General features: G+C 36.7%; 1 protein-coding gene across 1 annotated transcript in view; it reads left to right on the top strand.

Moving 5' to 3' along the window:
• Nucleotides 1–21,697, top strand: part of ELAVL4 (ELAV like RNA binding protein 4) — a 204,161-nt gene that overhangs the window by 14,740 nt on the left and 167,724 nt on the right. The window contains exon 2 of the mRNA XM_006147264.2: nt 17,328–17,392. The gene's annotated coding sequence lies outside the window, so the exon portion shown is untranslated. The remainder of the gene's footprint in view (nt 1–17,327; nt 17,393–21,697) is intronic.

The following is a 21,697-nucleotide window of genomic DNA, read 5'->3' as shown; positions in this document are numbered from 1 at the left end:
GAAGTAGACAGCTACGCCCCGCCCTCCCCCCCCCCCGCCCCCAAGGCTTCCAGTCAGCCAGAATTGTGGGCTTGCCTGAAGGCTTACCTGGCATATTCCGGTTGACATAGAATCTAAACCCCAGGCTATGGTTCCAGTATTGTGCAGTGGTGCCCCACCACCTGTGTTGCATTGGCTGGGCCTGTTCATGTTAACCTTGATCACCTGGCTGAGGTCAGTCTTCACTGGAAAGTTACTTTTTTCTCTTTCCATACTACATTCTTCGGAGGAAGTCACTATTTGCTTTTCACATCTAAGGACTGTGGAGTTATGTTTCCCTTCTTTGGTCTTGTTTTTATCAAATAAAAGTAGCATTTTCATGGGATAGAACTTGGTCACTTGCACTAGGTAATGGTGGATTAAAAGAAACTTCCAAAGAGCTGGTATGAGCTAACTCTTGGAAGAAAAACTGTAAGAGTAATTTTCTATTCTCTGCTTTAAAAATCATAGTCAGCTTCTGTTTTTCCTTTAAGATATTTTTACCTTAAGGAAAAAAATTGCTTACTTTGTTAGGTTTAGTATTAAATGCTCGAGGGGACATGTCCTCTTTGCAGTCCTGTTTTTTACTTCCTTCTACTTTCTTATCAGCACCTTCTTTAAAAGGAGAGCTCATACATTCATTTCTTCTTTTAGAATTGTCTACTTTACTACTCCAAATATGTTCCCTATATAATTTTCTGAGATAAAGAAAAATTAGAATCCAAAGCTTCTCTCTGAGGGAATATTACCTTTGAAGTTTAGGGAGGCATCAGAATCAAAGAGAAATCTACAATTTAGTTCTTTACAACAAATTCTGGGAAGATAAAACTAACACGATACAAAAGGAAAAATCTGTTCCAAACTGATAATAAACATGCTATAATAAGTAGAAAAAAAAGAGAACATGAGGAAGTTATTGAACATGTTACTTGGTTTACAACAATTGCATTTCTCTAAACCTCAGCAATATGGGACAGTGAAAGTATTTAAATCTTTGTATCTCAAACTTTTGATTCAGCTTTTTCTAAACTTCCATTCTTAGAATGTTAGTTTCTAAAGCACAATAAAAATATAGTAAAATGTACAGTTAAATCTAACACTAGGAATTTAGATGGATTAAGCTAAGTCATTAATATTTTGCTTAAAAAAAAGCTAACAGATGTAAGGAAGATTTTTCTAAAGATAATTTAGAAATATACAGGATACACAGTTCTAACCATCTTCTCTATCAGAAATACAAACTTATCTGGGGGCCAGCATGTGGCATGATGGTTAAAGGTGTTGGATTCCCACATAGCAAACCATGGTGTGAGTCCCGGACCTGGTGGCTTGCTTTCTCACTTTCCCTTTCTCTCTATCTCTGTCTCTCTCTCTGGTCAAATTTTAAAATAATAGTAACAAATAAAATTAAATAAACATTTTAAAAAGAAAAAAAATACACGCACATCTAGGAGAGAAATTTAATACTAGGCTAGCAAACTATTGAGACGATTTCTTTTTGTAACCACAATCTAACAAAGGTTAAAAAACTCACTTATTCATAGGCAATATAGAATAGAACATTACTTTTGGAAGTAGGAAGTCTTAAATTCAAACTATAACCTCACTATTTACAAGTTATATGACCTTAGGTGAGTTATTTAATCTCCCCAAATCTGTTTTCTCCTCCATATGATAGACACACCACTTCCTACTTTGTGTCTAATTGTCCCATGACAGAGATAAAGGTTAGATGCATAGCAAACGCCCTAACACATAGCAGGTTCTACATTATAAAGAGAGAGAGAGAAGCTACTACTCCTATTTTCAAAGAATTTAGAAAAAAAATGAAGCAAATGGAGCTTAATCAAGGAATAACAAAAAAAAAAGTAAAATTACCAAAATAATAAATTTACGAAGTGACTTAGAAAAGGGTAAGTTTCACAGTGATTGAGCTCAAAGGAAAGATAGACATTAAAGAGAGCCCTGAGGAAAAGCATTTAAGAAAAGGGAAATGGACTAAACCAAGTTCCTATGATAGAGGAGATAATGGTGCTTTCAAGGACCAGAAGGAAGAGTACAGACAGCAAGGGACAGTGACAAGCAAAAAGAGGTAGAAGCCAGGGCACGAAGAGCCTTATAGGGCCTCTTAAGAATTTTGGTCTGTGGCCTAAGAATGATGAAAAACCACTGAAAGATTGTGAGCAATGAGTCACATTTTTTAATAATATCTTTTTCCTTTATATTGTGGAACAATCTGTTATTCATTTATATATCATACAAACATTCTAACAAACACAATGATATTATCTATTTCATCCCCAAGAAGCATATCTACATAATGAACTGCTTTTTTAAAAATTACCTAGGTTTTTTGGTCTTACTTTGCTTTAGAAATTATTCTATCTATATATAACGTTTTCCTGTTCATCGTATTCCTCCTTGTCTCAATTAATTGTTTTCTACACAATACACGAATTCATCTTTTCTTGGTGGTCCAGGACTCAGAATGTGCAATTATAATGATGCTCCATCCTCTGAGGTATTTGGGGGAATACAGGGCTATCTGCTCCAGCACTAAATGGGCCCCAATTCTTGTGTTTTTGGAGTTAGTGTCTGGTTGTTGTTGTTTTTGTTACTCTAGCCTCCTTGCCACTTGATGATATTACTGTGACTCCTTTTTCCTGCATTTTCCACTCGCAGCTTCCAGATTTTTAAAAATTTAAATCTACATTTAATCACATATATCTTTACATTGTACAATATTGCTTTTTCAGCATGAATACCATGCATATCAATCAATACAAAGACATTACCATATACATTATCATCAGCAAATAGCTTTTTAGTTTGTTATTAATTAAATGTACTTTCTTTTTTCTTTTTATTTCTCCCCCTGTTCCACTCCTCCTTCCCTCTATTATCCACCCCCATATTAGCTCCATGTGTTTGAGAGTTTTCAAGGGCTCTTTTTGTAGTTGATTTCAAGTTTGATTCGATCATAGTCAGAAAAGATGCTAGATATAGTTTCTATACCTTTGACTTTGTAAAAGGTTTGTTTTGTGCCCTAACATGTGATCAATCTTTGAAAACGTTCCGTGTGGTGGTGAGAAAAGTGTTTATTTTGTGGTAGTTGGTGAAATACTCTATAGGTGTCTTTCAAGTTCATTTCATGTATGGTATCATTTAGATCTTGTATCTCTTTATTTTTTGTTTAGATGATCTGTCCAGAGGAGTCAGTGGGGTGTTGAGATCCCAGCACAATTATTGTGTTGCATTCTATCTCTCCCTTGAGATCTAACAGTCTCTCTTTGATGTATTTAGGTGCTCCAGTGTTGGATGCAGAGATATTAATAAGTGTTTTATCTTCTTGGTGAACAAGTCCTTTTAGTACTATACAATGTCCTTCTTTGTCTCTTATGTATTTTGTCTTAAAGGTGTGTTTCTTGTAAGTAGCATATGGATAGTTTTTGTTTTTTTATCAATTCAGCCAGTCTGTCTTTTTTTAAAAAAATAATTATTTAAGTTTATTTATTTATTTATTTTTATTTGACCAGAAGGGACAAAGTGGAAAAGAGAGAGAGAGAGAAAATGAGAAACCAAGTCACCAAGTTCAGGATTTGAACCATAGTCAGTCATGTAGGAGTCCAGAGCCCTTAACCACCACACCATCTGCTGACCCCCAGTCTATTTCTTTTAATGGGAGAATTTAATCCATTAACATTCAACATTATTATTTATATTTGCAGATTTATTCCTGTCATTTTGTTAGCCATTTTCCCAGTTGTTTTTTGTTCTCCTGTTTCTGTTTATCTCTCTTTAGTTATCCTGATATAACACTTCCCTCAGTACTTCCTTAGAGCTGGCCTATTATTGGTGAATTTTTTCAAATTTTGTTTATCTGAGAATACTCTTTATTTGTTCTTCTCATTTGAAGGATAATCCTGCTGTATATAGTATTCTTGGTGAAAGCTGTTTTTCTTTTAATGTTTTGAATACATCTTCCCATTCTTTCTTTGCTTGCATTGTTTTCAGTTGAGAGGTCTGATGTTGTTAGCCTAATGGGATAACCTTTATCAGTAATTGATGTTTCTCCCTTGCCATTTTCAGAATATTGTCTTTGTCTCTAGTTTTTACCAATCTGGTTATGATGTGCCAGGATGGGCCCTCTCCCAGGAAAGGGGGCCTTTTTATGTTGATTCTATTTGGGGTCTTTTTTATTTCTTGGGTCTAAATTTCTCCAGGTTTCTCTATATTTGGAAAATGTTCAGATAGTATTTCATGAAAGAGGTTTTCCATGCCTTTAGGCACCTTCTGGAATATCCACTATCTTTGGATATTTCATAGAGTCTAGAATTTCCCATATGTTGTCCTCATTTTGGGGGGTTGTTTTTTTCTTTCTCTTCGGTTATTTGGCCTATGTTGGAGACTCTGTCATCCAGGTCAGAAATTCTTTCTTCTGCATGGCCGAATCTGCTGTTAATACGCTCTAAGGAGATTTTAATTTCTTATCTTGTATTCTCATTTCCAGAAATTCTGCTTGATTCTTTTTTAGGGCATCTGTTTCTTTATGGAATTCCCCTTTCATGTCCTGAAATGATTTTCTCATTTCTTGGAACCAATTATCTGTTTTCTCTTGCATCTCATTGAGTTTTGTCACTATGAATATTTGGAATTCTTTTTCTGACATTTCTGTGTATTTCTCTGTGCTATCCACTGTTGGGAGGGCTACTATGCTCACCTAGGGGAGAGTTACCACCTTGTTTTCTCATGATTCTTCAAGATATGTGCTGGTTTCTAGTCATCTGATGCAATATTCACTTTTTTCTATGTATTGGAATAAATTCTGTAGTATTGGAAGAGGAAATTTCACCCTTAGTTCCTATTGGAGGGTAACTTCAGGTGCTTAGCTCCTCTACCAAATGTTCAGCTCTTGATGAGGTGGTAGCAAGCTGAAGTGATAGAACTTAGTGACGAAGATCAAGTTGCACACTGCACAAAGCACAGGTTGCCATACCCAAAGTCTCAAAGTTGCTCCCAGGCTGGAGTTCTGCCAGAGCTGTGGGTGATGGTGTGGCAAAAGTTCCAAAGTTGCTCCCAGACCCCTAGCATGGACACACCCAAGAGGTCCGCTCAGATCAGGCTCAAGTCTCAAGACTCACATTTTTCAAAAGGCTCACTCAGGCTGCTATAGACTTCAAGGCGAGAAGATCAGTAAAGCCTGAAAAGGCCATGGCAGAGGGTTAAGCAGGCCATACAGTAGGCACAAGAAGAGTAAGTGTAGGCACAGAGAGATTAATCAGTGAGAAAGCTATAATTGGCGGGTTTATCTTCCTTTCGAATTTCATGTTTTCCAATCCTTATAATGTTATAATAAAATACTCTATGCCTGTAATGAATACATATAGAAAAATAGATGCCTATGCTATAACCTGTTGAGCAAGGGAAGTTCTGTAGTGCCCAGCATGTATATTTATTCCCAGCCAACACACTGCACGGAATGCACAGCAGCATTCACAAGAACTGAGGGACCAAATACACTATGAAGGCAAAAGTGGGGTGATGAGAAGGGCATTCGATGGAGAAACTAGTTATCAAACTAATAATCCCATCTCTTCCAGAAACCTTTGAATAGATCCCTTCCCTTCCTCAGACCATTCCCATCTGTAAAATTACCTGCCAAAAGCAGCTGATCTCTAGGTCCCTTCCAGTTCACTTTCTCTCACTTTGGAAAACACATTTATAAACTATAAAGGAAATATAGTTCAGTGGTCTAGCATGCAGATTCTGAAGCCATAATAATAAGAGCAAACACTTAATGAGTGCTTACCATACACCGGGCATAGTTGTAACTATTACACATAAACTGCCTTGATCTTCCCAACAAATCTTTCAGGTAGTAACTATTATTACTATTATCACAACTTCATTCCATAGTTAAGAAAACAGACATGGAAGTATTAAGTAATTTGCTCGAAATTACACAATTATTAAGAGACAGACACAAGATTTACATGTAGTAGGTCTTGCTCTGATGTACATGTCCTCTCAGGATGTCTGAGTTCAAATACTGGTTCTCCTCTTCTCTGCAGTTTTTTCACCTTTAAAGTGGTAATAATGTTAGTTCTGATCTAACGGTGTTTTGTGGAATTAACTAAGAATATACATATAAAGTGATTAGAAAAACAGTACAAGGAACACAATAACTGTTCAGTTAAGTGTTAGGTATTATTATTACTTGTGACTCAGAGAAGAATGGACACTTATATTTTGAGAAACCCACACCTGCAAGAATGACTCATTAAGACCCCATTATTTATGGTGTTTCCAAGACAAAAAAGGCAACTTTAAATACTATGAGACTCTACAGAGGAGAGCTATTGTCTGTTCTTTTCAAATAATTTCTCCCAATGTATTTATTTTTGATTTATGCCCTCATTTAACACTTGAAAACAGATAAAAACATGGTGACAGTGATTGAAACAACTTATTTATGAAATAAAGTGTAGTTACTGTAGTTGATCTAGTATGGTTCAAATTAGGTTTGGAACTCCTTAATATTGTTGTAAGTCAATTTACTAGATCATAATCAACATTTATAAGAGATTAAATAATAGAATAGTATGAATTTGGATAGAAAACAGCAGAGTGTGTTGCACATAGTTAAGTATTGTTTGCTATAATTTTTGTGTCAGTGAGAGATATAGTATAAACAGACACAGAGACAGAAAGACACAAAATGTGAATTGTGTTTTTCACCTTGGTCACAGATTTTTAAAAGTTTAAATAACACTGAAGTAGGACAAGGAATGTCTCCACAGTTTCTGTGTCTTTTTCTACTTCTTGTATCAGTTTTTTATACTTTTCATTGAAGAGATATTCTTCCTTCTTGGTTAAATTTTTTTCCCCTACATTTTTTTGTCAAGAAGTCTTTATCATGAAAGGATGTTGTACTATATCAAATACTTTGTCTATGTCAATTGATATTATCATATGATATAATCATATGATTTTTATAATTCCTTCTGTATATATGATGTATCACACTTATTGTTTTGAAAATATTAAACCATCCTTGCATCCTTCAGATGAGTCCTACTTGGTCATGATGTATAATCTTTTTTTTTCTTTTTATGGAGATTGTTTTTTGCTATAGGGCACGTGCATTCACCAGAAAGACAGAGAGAGACAGAGAGACAGAAAGTGAGAAATCGGTGGCCACGCTGCAATCCCTTCTCCTCTCCAGATCTTGGGCACACATGCATGCGCACTGATGTATAATCTTTTTGATGCATTGTTGGATTTAGTTTGCTAGCATTTTGTTGAGGACTTTTGCATCTATATTCATCAGAGATAATGAGTCTGTAGCTTATTGTTGTTGTGTCTGTCTACTTTTGATATCAAGGTGAAGCTGGCCTTATAAAATGAGTTTAGTAGAGTTACCTCCATTTGGATCTTTTGGAATAGTTTGAGGAGAATTAATGCTTTTTTAAAGGATTTTTGGAATTCATCAATGAAACCCCTGGGGTTTTCTTTGTTGGGAGACTATTTACTATTGATTCAATCTCATTTCTTGTTATTGGCCTGCTGAGGTTCTATGTTTCTTCCTGGTTCAGTCTAAGTTTTATGTGTCCAAAACTTTGTCCAGCTCCCTCAATTTTCCACCTTGTCGGCATACAATCTCTTAGTAACCTCTAATTATCTTTTTTATATCTGTTATATCCATTGTAACATTACCTCATTTTTTATTTGATTTATCTGTGTCTTCTATTTTTTTCCTAATTAATCTAGATAATGGTTTGCCAGTTTCGTTTATCCTCTTAAAGAATCAGATTTTCATTTCATTAATCTTTTGTAATACTCTTTGAGTACTGCACTTATTTCTTCTCTTGATATTTATTATTTATAACTTTCTGTCTATGACTTTTGGGTTTGGCTTATTCTTGTGTTTTTTTTTTCCATTTGTTTGCGTTACATTGTTAAATTGTTTATTTGCCATCTTTCCAATTTTTGGTGCAGATACTTACTACTGTATATTTCCTTTTTAGTACTGCTTTCATTGCATTTCGTAGGTTTTGGTATCATATTTCACTATTGTTTGTTTTAGGAAATTTCTTTAAAATCTTTCTTAATTTATTCAATGGTTCTGAATCATTCAGTAGTAATTTATTTAGTTCTCATATATTCATATATTTTCAACTCTTCTTTTTTGTCATTGATTTCTAATTTCATTCCAGAGGGTATGTGCACTTGCCAGGGAGAGACATAGAGAAACAGAGAGAGAAAAGGAGAGGAGAAAAGTACCCCTCAATTGGGTGTGACAACCCTTTTCTTCCATTTTTACATCTCAGTATTCTGGACATGCATGTATACACACTTGATGTGTTTTTCACGTCTCCAGGACTAGAACTTGAACCATGGTCAGCCATGTGGGATCCAGCTTCCATTAACCACTAGAATACAGGGTGAACTTTTTCAGAATTTTTAATGTCATCCTCTTCCCTCCTGACCTGTAAGGTTTCTGCTGAGAAGTATGATATTCCCCTGAATAGCAGATATTTTTTAAATATACATTGGTGCTATTCTCTAAATATTTTAATATGTTATCTTTGTCTTTGACCTTTGATATTTTGACTATTATGTGCCTTGGAAAAGATTTTTTTATGTTAAATCCATTTTGTATCCTTTGAATGTCCTGGATATGACATTCTTTGAATTTCCTGTGTCTCTACCTAGACTTGGGAGGTTTAAGGTTATTATTTCATGAAATGGAGTTTCTATAAATTTTCACATCTCTTCTTCTAGAATACCGAAGAGATATTCTTCCTTCTTGGTTAAATTTTTTTCCCCTACATTTTTTTGTCAAGAAGTCTTTATCATGAAAGGATGTTGTACTATATCAAATACTTTGTCTATGTCAATTGATATTATCATATGATATAATCATATGATTTTTATAATTCCTTCTGTATATATGATGTATCACACTTATTGTTTTGAAAATATTAAACCATCCTTGCATCCTTCAGATGAGTCCTACTTGGTCATGATGTATAATCTTTTTTTTTCTTTTTATGGAGATTGTTTTTTGCTATAGGGCACGTGCATTCACCAGAAAGACAGAGAGAGACAGAGAGACAGAAAGTGAGAAATCGGTGGCCACGCTGCAATCCCTTCTCCTCTCCAGATCTTGGGCACACATGCATGCGCACTGATGTATAATCTTTTTGATGCATTGTTGGATTTAGTTTGCTAGCATTTTGTTGAGGACTTTTGCATCTATATTCATCAGAGATAATGAGTCTGTAGCTTATTGTTGTTGTGTCTGTCTACTTTTGATATCAAGGTGAAGCTGGCCTTATAAAATGAGTTTAGTAGAGTTACCTCCATTTGGATCTTTTGGAATAGTTTGAGGAGAATTAATGCTTTTTTAAAGGATTTTTGGAATTCATCAATGAAACCCCTGGGGTTTTCTTTGTTGGGAGACTATTTACTATTGATTCAATCTCATTTCTTGTTATTGGCCTGCTGAGGTTCTATGTTTCTTCCTGGTTCAGTCTAAGTTTTATGTGTCCAAAACTTTGTCCAGCTCCCTCAATTTTCCACCTTGTCGGCATACAATCTCTTAGTAACCTCTAATTATCTTTTTTATATCTGTTATATCCATTGTAACATTACCTCATTTTTTATTTGATTTATCTGTGTCTTCTATTTTTTTCCTAATTAATCTAGATAATGGTTTGCCAGTTTCGTTTATCCTCTTAAAGAATCAGATTTTCATTTCATTAATCTTTTGTAATACTCTTTGAGTACTGCACTTATTTCTTCTCTTGATATTTATTATTTATAACTTTCTGTCTATGACTTTTGGGTTTGGCTTATTCTTGTGTTTTTTTTTTCCATTTGTTTGCGTTACATTGTTAAATTGTTTATTTGCCATCTTTCCAATTTTTGGTGCAGATACTTACTACTGTATATTTCCTTTTTAGTACTGCTTTCATTGCATTTCGTAGGTTTTGGTATCATATTTCACTATTGTTTGTTTTAGGAAATTTCTTTAAAATCTTTCTTAATTTATTCAATGGTTCTGAATCATTCAGTAGTAATTTATTTAGTTCTCATATATTCATATATTTTCAACTCTTCTTTTTTGTCATTGATTTCTAATTTCATTCCAGAGGGTATGTGCACTTGCCAGGGAGAGACATAGAGAAACAGAGAGAGAAAAGGAGAGGAGAAAAGTACCCCTCAATTGGGTGTGACAACCCTTTTCTTCCATTTTTACATCTCAGTATTCTGGACATGCATGTATACACACTTGATGTGTTTTTCACGTCTCCAGGACTAGAACTTGAACCATGGTCAGCCATGTGGGATCCAGCTTCCATTAACCACTAGAATACAGGGTGAACTTTTTCAGAATTTTTAATGTCATCCTCTTCCCTCCTGACCTGTAAGGTTTCTGCTGAGAAGTATGATATTCCCCTGAATAGCAGATATTTTTTAAATATACATTGGTGCTATTCTCTAAATATTTTAATATGTTATCTTTGTCTTTGACCTTTGATATTTTGACTATTATGTGCCTTGGAAAAGATTTTTTTATGTTAAATCCATTTTGTATCCTTTGAATGTCCTGGATATGACATTCTTTGAATTTCCTGTGTCTCTACCTAGACTTGGGAGGTTTAAGGTTATTATTTCATGAAATGGAGTTTCTATAAATTTTCACATCTCTTCTTCTAGAATACCCATTATAAGGATACCCAGTCACTTAATGGTGTCTCGTAATTCCTGAACACTATCTTTATTTTTAATATTTTTTTCTTTTGGGCCAGTCTCATGACCTAGAGGCTAAGGGTGCCAGATTCAACATGACTGACTACACAGTTCACATCCTAGCCTGAACAGCTTGAAAACATGGCTAGCATATATGCATACATGCCCCAAATCCTGACAGGACAGAGAAATAGAAGAGAGGGATTGAGGTGCAATACTGAAGTTTCTGTATATTTTCAGAGTCACCAGTGACAGCAATGGGTACACTCAAGCCTGTATATTCAGGTTGTGTGTAAGGCTAATGTTGTATATGGTGTCTCTTGTGTGCTCTCAATCCCTATGTAGGGTACATACTAAGGATGCCCTCTCCAGGTAAAGTAAATGTGTCGAGTTATCAGCCGAGAATTGGTAAATTTCCTCTGTCTTGAATGGGTTGCACATAAGAGGAGTGTAGGTACTGGTTAAAGAGCTGTGTCTCAAGGGGTATTTAGATGTTTAGTTTGCCAACTGTGTGCACTCCCTGGAGTTGGAGGATATGACTCGCCCTCGTGCCTGACTCTCTCCGCTTTCTCTGCCATTGCTGTGCTCCCTCCAACTTTATTAACACCAAGGGACAGTACTACTGGCCACGGCTTTCTGTTAAAGTGTGGGAGTGGAGAATGCTTGCTGCCTGTACCTGGATTCCTGTGGAAGTGGATGCTTGCTTCTGAGGTGTAGTTTTCTGCCTGGGCTGGAAAGCATGGGGACTTGTCAGACTTTGTTTCCTCCTTTCTGAGGAGAGGGTGGTCTTCACCAGTCACCCCAACTCTTTCCTTTGTGCAAGCACACCATTCAGGGAAAACCTGAAAAGCCATGTTTCTGGTGATTGTAGGAGGAAAGGGAGTTGTTGAGAGTCTTAAATCTGGGAATAAGAGAACACAGATCTCCCAGCCTCTGAAGGAGAAATGTTGAACATCTGGATTCCTTAGCCTCTGCTGGAAATGGGGTTTGTGTACTTAAATGCTACAGTCTGGATGGGAAGGGGAAGAAGCTCAGAGTGGCCTCTGATAGGAAGGAGATCAGGGAACCATTGAGGAATGCTTAGGAAAGAAATCCAGTGTCTTCTCTGAGGCAATGGATCTGTGCAGCTCCCTAAGATAGACAGGAGATCAGTGTTGGCTTCACTGCTCTCCTGCAGTTGGGAAATGCTGAGGTCCAAGGTGGAAGTAGGGAATTCTTCTGTGTGGGAGAAGGGATTTCTTGCATACCTTCTCCTGGACAGTAGAGAGCCCCCTTTGACTCAGAAACCTTTCTGAGTATTGAAGTTTGTCTCTGTTATTATGTCTCCATCTTGAGTCTATATATATGCCATAAGCCTCTTCTGTCTTGTATTCCACCATTATCTCCTCATTCTTCTGTTCAATATGTAGCCATTTACCCAAGTTTTTGGGTCTTTCTTCTTGGAGAAACCACACTGGTTGTCTCCAGTAGGTCATCTTGGACTCCCCTCACTATGCCCAATTTGTTCTAAGCATTATGCTAAGAGTTGGTTCACAAGAAATAATTACTAGAGTTCTACCTTCAAGAAATCCAAAATGAAGGGGAAGAAAAAGACACTAAACAAAGCCAAATTGAACTTGAGGGGCCTAGGTCTCTTTTCTGGGAGAGAAGCAATGTTTTGGAAGAAGGAAATGTTTTAGAGTTACTGAGGTACCTTGTTAATTAAGATGGTTTGAGAAAGTAGTGCCTATTCTGTCATAGTCAGTGGTAGTAAACGTGGTAGTTCAGCAGTGTTTTTGTTTTCAGATTTACTTTGGTTTTAGAATTATATTTACACAGCCAAGGAACAGATAAACTGTGAGATATTAATAATAGTTTTATTGATTTAATGTAGTTTCTTGCTTTCTGACAATTATTTATCTTCAGGAACACTGCAAAGGGATATAAGGTGGCATGGGAGAACACAAGAAGCCTATCTACTCTTTCTATAGACCCCACCATTGTGGGTTAAAAATAGAAGCTGTTGAATTGTGGAACTGGATATAGTCAAAGCCCTACTGTAATTAGTGCGGGAGCCCCACAGATTGTTAATGAAGCTGTTTGAGTTAGCACCTGCTCCTGCAAGGATTGATTGTGAGCCCGTTGGCAGCCAGGTCCCTTGAGTCAGTGAGAGGGAAATTCAAGTGCAAGAAGGGGTCCATAGGCTGCCTTGTAGGTGTTTTCTGAGAGTCCCTGAACCAATATTTTATTTTCTGCTTATTATAGTGCATTCACTATATATAAAAATTTGGTTAGATGTTAGAGACATAGAAATGAAAGACACAACCCTTACCCACCAAGAACTCACACAAAGGAACAAGACATTTATACAAGGAACAAACATCCAAAGCCTCTATGAAAGGACACAATTCCTCATGAGAACTCTGACCCAGAAGTAATCATGGTCTTTCCATTTTCTAGATGTGTGAATTGGGGCAAAGTCACCAAACCTTTAGAGCTTCAGTTTCCTTATCTGGAAAAAAAAAGATTATTAGGCATTTATATCTTCATAAATAATAACCATGAGTAAAGTGGGATGTATATTTCTGGGTTAATAGTAGGTGCTCAATAATTAAATTTATTGCAAAGTCGAAGAAATACAAATGAAATGCTTTGGAGCTTCAAAGGAAGATGGTGTCATAACAGGAATTTTTTTTTTTTTTGAGAGGTTTTTTTGCTATAGGGCACGTGTGCTTGCCAGAAAGACAGAGAGAGACAGAGAGGTAGAAAGCAAGAAATCACCCCCCACCCAGGTGGGGGGGTGGCCACACCACAATCCCTTCTCCTCCATTCTCCTCTTGGGATCTTGGGCATGCATGCACACGTGCCCGGCATGAGTTTAAGCCACAGGGTCCGGGACTCAAACCACGGTCGGCTACATGGGAGTTCAGCGATATAGCCATTACACTAATCTCCCCAGGAAAATATTCTTGAAGGTGGATCTGAGATGAACTTTACAGGATTTGTCTGATTTTAAAAGGAGGCAATGCATAAAAGAGGAAGATTCCCAGCATAGAAGTAGGAAAAACTGGAATGCTCCAAGTAGTAGATGTGTTCTTTGCTGGGAATTGTGGTTAGATGACTGGATAAGTCAATTTCCAACCTAAAAAAGCTCAAAGTTTAGTGAAGACATAAACACACAAAGTAAAATTGACAAAACATAGTGAAACCAGTTGTGATAGAGGGCAGGGACTGTGGGAGTCCAGAGCAGGCCCACTTGAATCAGCTGAGGCTAGGCTAAATGTCAAGAGGAATGTCAGAAGATGAAGAGGGTGGAGTGAAGTTCTAGAGGGTGATAAGAAAGATGCTGACCATATGGCCTATGCTCAGTAGAAATGCCATTTAGAACAACAACATAGGCACACAGAACAGGAGCTAGAAGTTGAAAAACATAAGAATGAAAATTGGTTTGGTAGTGAGAGAGTAACAGGCTGTGATCTTCCTAAGAAAAGAAGACCACTCTACTGCCAGTGGTTAAAATAAGGGTTAGACCTGGTGGCTAACCAGAAGGAAAATGGGAATCCAAGAAAAATGGCAGTATTCTAGAGTTTAAAGGTGAAGCCATTTAGTGCCATGATGAAGACTGGGTTCAGCTCTGAAGCTGGGTGGCTGAAAAGGAGGGAGAGGCACTGGAAATGAGAAATTCGGGCATTACTCTGTTAATGATCCAGAGTACAGACATAAAAAGAAGGGTGTGTAAAAGAGACGTCAATGAGCCAGGTATAAAAATAACCCAGAAAGGTGTGTCTTGGAGGGCAGCAGATGGTTGATGTTTGAAATGTGCTTCCTACTTATTGAGCACCTTCTTTATGCCATGTATTTTGCATTCATTACAGTATCTTTAATTGTCTTAGTTGGGATATTGATTGGGTTGCTGCAATAGGAAGGTCCAAAATAACCATAGCCTAAATAAGACAGAAGTTTATTCTTCTGTCATGTAAAAGTCTGGGTATGTATTCCTCAGCTGCTATGACAATACACATAATCATCAAGATTCCAGGGTCTTCCTGTTCTGTTGTCTGGCCAACTCCTATCTCTGCTCTCACCATGACAGTTACTACCATAGTATCTGCATTCCTGTTAACTAGAAGGATAGTACCACAAATAGTGTGGCCTAGCATCACTATGAGTAACCAAGCAGAGAGGGACTATACTCCATTGTTGCTGAGGGAGCAGCAAGGTCAAACTGCAGAAGAGCAGGTGGGCTGGGAGATATTGTTGTAGCCATAGATAGAAAATTCTGTCATGCATGATGATAAATTACCTTTATCAGAATGCTACTCGATTTAGTTACTATAAATAATCTTCTGATCAAATGGCCATAAATAAAATTGATTGCATTTATTATTTCATTCTATTTAACCTATAATCCTTTGGGGTAGATTTAATTCACATCCCCATTTTACAGTTAAAGAGAAATAGGTTACTGGCCCTGAGACAGTTGTTGTAGAGCTGGGGTTTGAACTTAGACCTATTTGACTCTGAAGCTTGTGTTCTGTCCTAGTATGACATAACCACTCATGAATTCTGATATCCAGAGAGAAGCAACAGAAAAGAAAGATTCGACTTGTCTATCACAAAGACCCAATACACATTTGTCAAATCAAACTGAATTAATCAAACTCTTGGGAAGAAAACCTGAAAAATGTATGTTAAGGTTAGCTTTGAAAAAAAAAAAAAAAAACATATTAGCCAGTTAATGAAACAAGTTCTCTGCAAACACAGTTTTGTAGTATTCACATAACAAATAATTACTTACAAAACGTATTATTCCCTAGTCCATTCTAAAATAATTCAAGGGACAAGTATTAGATTAGAAATGCCAATAAAATGAAATAATACTCAGAGAATTTAGTTATCATGTCAGTATGTTAGAAAAGCCCAGTAGACGGTAGTCATTGCCATTGGCAAGAGCAATGGACAGGGATACAAGGAACCCAGAGAACTATGTTCTACTTCTGAATCTGCTTCCTACAAGCTATGTGAATTTGGGTAGGTCACTAATCTTCTCTGGACCTGACTTGCCTCACCAGCAAAACACAGTTAATATCAACAATCTTTTTTTTTTTTTTTTTTTTGAGAAGTCTTTCGCTATAGGGCGCATGCACTTGCCAGACAGACAGAGAGAGACATAGAGACACAAAGCGAGAAATCACCCCCCAGGGGGGATGGTCACGCCGCAATCCCTTCTCCTGCATTCTCCTCTCGGGATCTTGGGCATACACGCACGTGCGCCCAGCGGGAGTTTTAAGCCACCAGGTCCGGGACACAAACCGTGGTCAACTATGGGGGAGTCCAGCGACATAGCCATTACGCTAACTGCTGGTTCCCAATATCAACAATCTTTTTTTTTTTTTTTGAGAAGTCTTTCGCTATAGGGCGCATGCACTTGCCAGACAGACAGAGAGAGACATAGAGACACAAAGCGAGAAATCACCCCCCAGGGGGGATGGTCACGCCGCAATCCCTTCTCCTGCATTCTCCTCTCGGGATCTTGGGCATACACGCACGTGCGCCCAGCGGGAGTTTTAAGCCACCAGGTCCGGGACACAAACCGTGGTCAACTATGGGGGAGTCCAGCGACATAGCCATTACGCTAACTGCTGGTTCCCAATATCAACAATCTTTTTTTTTTTTTTTGAGAAGTCTTTCGCTATAGGGCGCATGCACTTGCCAGACAGACAGAGAGAGACATAGAGACACAAAGCGAGAAATCACCCCCCAGGGGGGATGGTCACGCCGCAATCCCTTCTCCTGCATTCTCCTCTCGGGATCTTGGGCATACACGCACGTGCGCCCAGCGGGAGTTTTAAGCCACCAGGTCCGGGACACAAACCGTGGTCAACTATGGGGGAGTCCAGCGACATAGCCATTACGCTAACTGCTGGTTCCCAATATCAACAATCTTTACTGCCTTTTCTAGCACTAAAACCTACATGAAGACTGAGTACTCTTTTTCTAATCATTTCCTGCATATCATGATTACTACTAAGCAATTAATTGTCTAATCTATTAAGTGCAAACTGCAACTGTTAAGGAGCAACTAAAAATAGTTAAAGCTGTTAGAGCAAAAGACTCTAATCAAATGTTTCTGAACATATGCTCATGGGCTTACTCGAAAACAGTGCTTATTCATTGTTCCCATTAAAATCTCATGCAATGAAACATAAAATGCACAAATTCTGTTATATCCATAATCATCAATAAAATTACAATCTAGTCTTACTCTGACAATGAAATATGCCATTTACTTCACAGCTACATAGATTATGTTTTTTTCAAAAGGCATGTCTATCAAGCTTTGATGTTGACTCTTTCAAATTCTTGCTTCTTCAAAACTCAATTGTGGAATTACTTTTTTCCAGAAATCTTCTAGAATTCCCCTCCTTTCCTTTTCCTTTCTCTACCAGGGTTACATTGGATGCCCTTACTCAGAGCTCTTAAATCTCCCATGCTTCCTTCTATTTTAGTATTTAGTATTTTTTACACTATAGTGTCCCTGTCTGATATTTCCTTGTCTACTGTCCCCACAGGCTATGATCTTCCTGAGAGCAGAAGACAATTCTATTGCCAGTGGCTAATATGAGGCTTAGACCTGGTAAGTGTTCAATAAATACTTGCTCAATGAAGGGGATTCTTCTTTTTCCTTTCAGGAGATATTGTTGATGAAGACAATAGTAGCATGTTTTAGCTTACATCAAATTCTCAAATCTCTCAAGCTTAAATTCACAAATACCTATGTTTCTATGGGTGTGCATAGTTGGAGCTCTTTTTTTTTTTTTTTTTTCTCAGTGCAGAGGAGTAAGGGGACAGGAAAGCAACTTGTATTAAGTAGAATCTTTATATACTTCTTTCATTTAACTTTAAAAATCATCATCTTAATAACAACCTATGTGATAAGTCCTATCATTTCCATTATACAGAAACTAAAGCTTAGAACAATAAAGGAACTTGCCAAAGAACAGAGGCTCTTGAATAATTATTTGAAAAATGGGATTCATCTAGCTCTATCTAATACCACACTGCCTCTCCAGGGAAAAGCAGAGCAAGGAGGTGAAGTGGGGCTGTCGTGATCTGAAACCTCTCCTATTCCCCAAGTCTCTGCTTACTAACCCTGAATTTTAGCCCTTTGCATGAACGTTCAGCAGCAAGCGATCCGACCTAAACTAATACCTCTATTTGTCACCATTCATTATTTGAGCTGTGAAAGTTGTATGGATGTTATTGTTAAGTCGTTCTCATTAAGAGAGAAATAGGGCGGGACAGGGGAGGAGTGTGACAAATCAAATCCTCAGGTCAGACCAACCAGATAAACAAAGAAACACAGGTGCCCTTATAATTAAGGTGCACAATGAGCTTGTAATGCCTTTGTGTGAAGATTCCAGACTTTAAAGAAAAATAACATTGCCCTTAATATAAGACTTGCCTTTCAAAAGAAAAAAGTAAGTTTCTATATTCTTACCAATTATTTTGTAATATAAAGCTGACTATTCTGGAGCCATGGTATGGAAAGTGATTGTAAAATTGTGAAGTGTAAAATTATCACAGTTCTATTTATAGTTTGTATTGATAAAAAGTATAGATTGGTGCTATACTTTGGAGAGTTTAACATAATTGCAAAACACTTATTTTAAGATAGTTAATACTCTGCTGAAAAAATTATTACTTTAATTATGTATAGTGTCATATACAACATATATATGGTTTAGCCTAAAAGATATTTTCAAATAAGAAACATTTCTTTTTCCTATTGCATGATACTCAAACCTATAATGATTTGATCTTTTAAAATACATTTTTCATAAAAGGTATCAACATATTCGATTCCTAGACCTTTTGCAGATTACTTCTGAAATGCTGCTAATATAGACAGGAATTATAAAATTGGAGATGTATTTTTTTTTATCTCTGTGTGGAGTTTGTTTTTAGAATACCTTATAAATCCAGAGAATAGATTAAATAACTGAATATAATAAACAAAATATACAGTGAAGTCCTATAGAGGCCAGATTCATTATTTCGAAGAATTCACAACAAAACTGATTTTGGAAACGTTGGAGACTGAAATAATTAATAACCTCTGTATGTCTTGTGTCAGGATTTACTTCTTTTTTTATTAATATGAGCACATATAAATGCTGCCTCAGTCTCTTTTAAATGGGGACAAGTTCCCACTATGAATTCCGATAGGTACTTGCATTTATAATCCTTTTGGTTTTATATAACAACAAATCATATCTCAATAAAAGAAACATATACTAAAATCTTCAAATTATTGTGTGGCAAAGAACTTAAAATTTATTAAACATGTCATCATTTTAAAAAAAATCCAAGTACTCTATACCAAGCACTGCTTTCAAGGTTTTCTCGCTGTTAACTCATTTAATACTTAGAACAATCCCCAATAAGTCAGTTATACTATTGTGTGCATCTTACAAATGAGAAAACTGGCACACAGAGGGACTAAGTAATTTATCCAGGATCTCAGAGCTATTAAGTGGTATAGCTGGGATTCAAACCAAGACAAGTTTTAGAGTCTATGCTGGTACTCACCACACTAAATGGTCAAATTAGATTTCTATAGAGGTAATTTGGGTAATAAGATGGTTATAAAGAGTAGAACTTGCTACATGGTTGTCTAAATCATTAAAAATGACAAGTTTATTTGTGTGTGTGTGTGTGTGTGTGTGTGTGTGTGTATGCAAAAACACACACACACACACATATGGCTATTATTTGGTTAAGTGATTTAAATGCCCTCTTGTTTTTAATTCTTACAATCATACTATAATGTATTTATCTAGCTATGTATACTTAGACAAGTTATGTAACTTCTCCATTTAAGCCTCAGTTTCCTCATCAGCTGATATGGGGTGAGATTATATTCAGAGAGGCTGGCTCAATGTCTAGCACAGTTAACTCTTTATCAATATTAATTATTATTATTACTACTGTTTTAGGCTTTAAAAAAAAACAAGTAACTTGTTCAAGATGACATATATTAAAGAAGGCAGGCTAAGATTTAAATCTAGGTCTGATTAGTACCCTAACTATAGAGGTTAAGACTGTGTCCTTTACTGTGCTTAAATGCACTGAATTTATGCCTGCTGGCCCTTGCCACAATGTTTTGTTCATTGTAGGTATTTTAATAGCTATCAAATGTATCACTGACTAGTGATAGTGATACCTTAAAACAAATATTGTTTTAATTCCAAAATAATAAACATTTACTATTGATGTTTTAAAGAATGCAGGTAAGCAAAAGAGGAAGAAATAGAAATGATTTATAACTCCCCCCTTGCCAAAATAACGAGTTTCCCTTTCAAACGTAAGATCATTCTGAGCATTCAATTTTGTGACCTGCTTTTCTCACTTTGAAATATATTGTGAAAATCTTTCCATGTTGATAAATATTCATCAACTGTATCATTCTTAATGTCTCCAGAATATTCCATTATATAGATAATCAGTACCCTTTGGTGACTATTAAATACTTTTTCCAGTTTTTTTCATATTTCTAGAAATACTAGAGTCAACAATTATATAGCCATACCTTTGAAAACATTAATGATTATAGCTTTAAGATAAATTCATAAAACTGGAATTGTTGGTGATAAGGGTGATAAGAGCAGAATTTACAGTTGGTATATCCCCATCTGCTCAGGAACAAAACTCTTTTGTATTACATAGCCAAAGGAGAATGCAGAAAAACAGCTCTTCTAGCCATCATTGATTGTCCAATTTTAATGCTGCACTAAGAATAAAACCATCTAAAACTTAAATTGAACAAAATAGTCCACAGAAAGTACATGGTGCTTGGCAATAACTAGTAGCTCTTTTATAATAAAACAACATCAAACTTGTTTTGTTTGTCCTCCCAAGTCCTTTTATTACCTAGGCCTCTTTAGTTTGAGTCTATTTAAGTACTGAATTTCATTCAAGTCCTAAAAACAGAGAAAACTGGAGAATCCTGAGAATTATGAACTAAAGCAACAAGCTGGGTATCAGGACAACTGTTAAGAATTTTCCTCTGGATTCCTTGTCACATTGGGCAGGTCTTTGGTCTCTTTACTATCTCCAGCCTAACTCTTGCTAAGCTTACTTTAATAGCTCCATCCTAACTCCATGCTAACCTTACTTTAATCCATCAGTTCTTTCTCATACCTGTAATTCCTCTATTTTGAATCAAGGTAGATTTTCTTTAGGCAATAGCGGGCATTTTCAACAATACAACTGTTGAGTTTCTGAGGCCAGGGAGTGGGAATTTTATGAAGGTCACTTTTCATTTTTTAATGGTCCCATTACAGAACACTGGACCTGGACTATTCAAACACCTGGTACGATTTAGGAAGCCACAGAGTAACTGAAGGGCTCTCCCAAGTCATTCAGGCCATCAAATACTTCAATCTAAAATTACAGTATACAAAAGCTATAATCATTTTGTTTGGGGCTCACAGATGTCAATCTCCATTTCTTATTTTACTTTTCTCTTAGACATCGAGCAACCAAACATGGCTTGAAGAATGGGCTTAAGGTGTCTGTACTCCATGCTGAAAATAGGTTGCCTCCCAAACGTCCTTTCCCTCAAAGGGTAAGGTTTATTCTAAAGGTCCCGAAATGGTCATGTTTGTAAACCCAGGGCCTAGCACAGTTTCACCAGTAACACTGACCCAGATGGTGTTTGTGGATTTTACTGCAAAGAAGCAGCAACCTCATTTAAACTTTAAATTTTAAACACAGGTAGCTGTACTGGAGAAAAGAGGGCAGACTTATTCAACTTTTTAGCATGCATTCTGTGCCAAGCCCGGAGCTAGGCACCAGAGCCAGGACTGAAACCTTGTTCACAGGGGTTGGTCTTCAGGCTACGCACGAGGCGCCCCCTGGAGGCGGCGGCCGGGACGGC

Source organism: Tupaia chinensis, unplaced genomic scaffold, assembly GCF_000334495.1.
Source record: "Tupaia chinensis unplaced genomic scaffold, TupChi_1.0 Scaffold000207_1, whole genome shotgun sequence".
In the NCBI taxonomy this organism is placed as follows: domain Eukaryota; kingdom Metazoa; phylum Chordata; class Mammalia; order Scandentia; family Tupaiidae; genus Tupaia; species Tupaia belangeri.
Note: the sequence above shows the minus strand (reverse complement) of the source record. Positions and strands in the feature narration are given on the sequence as shown.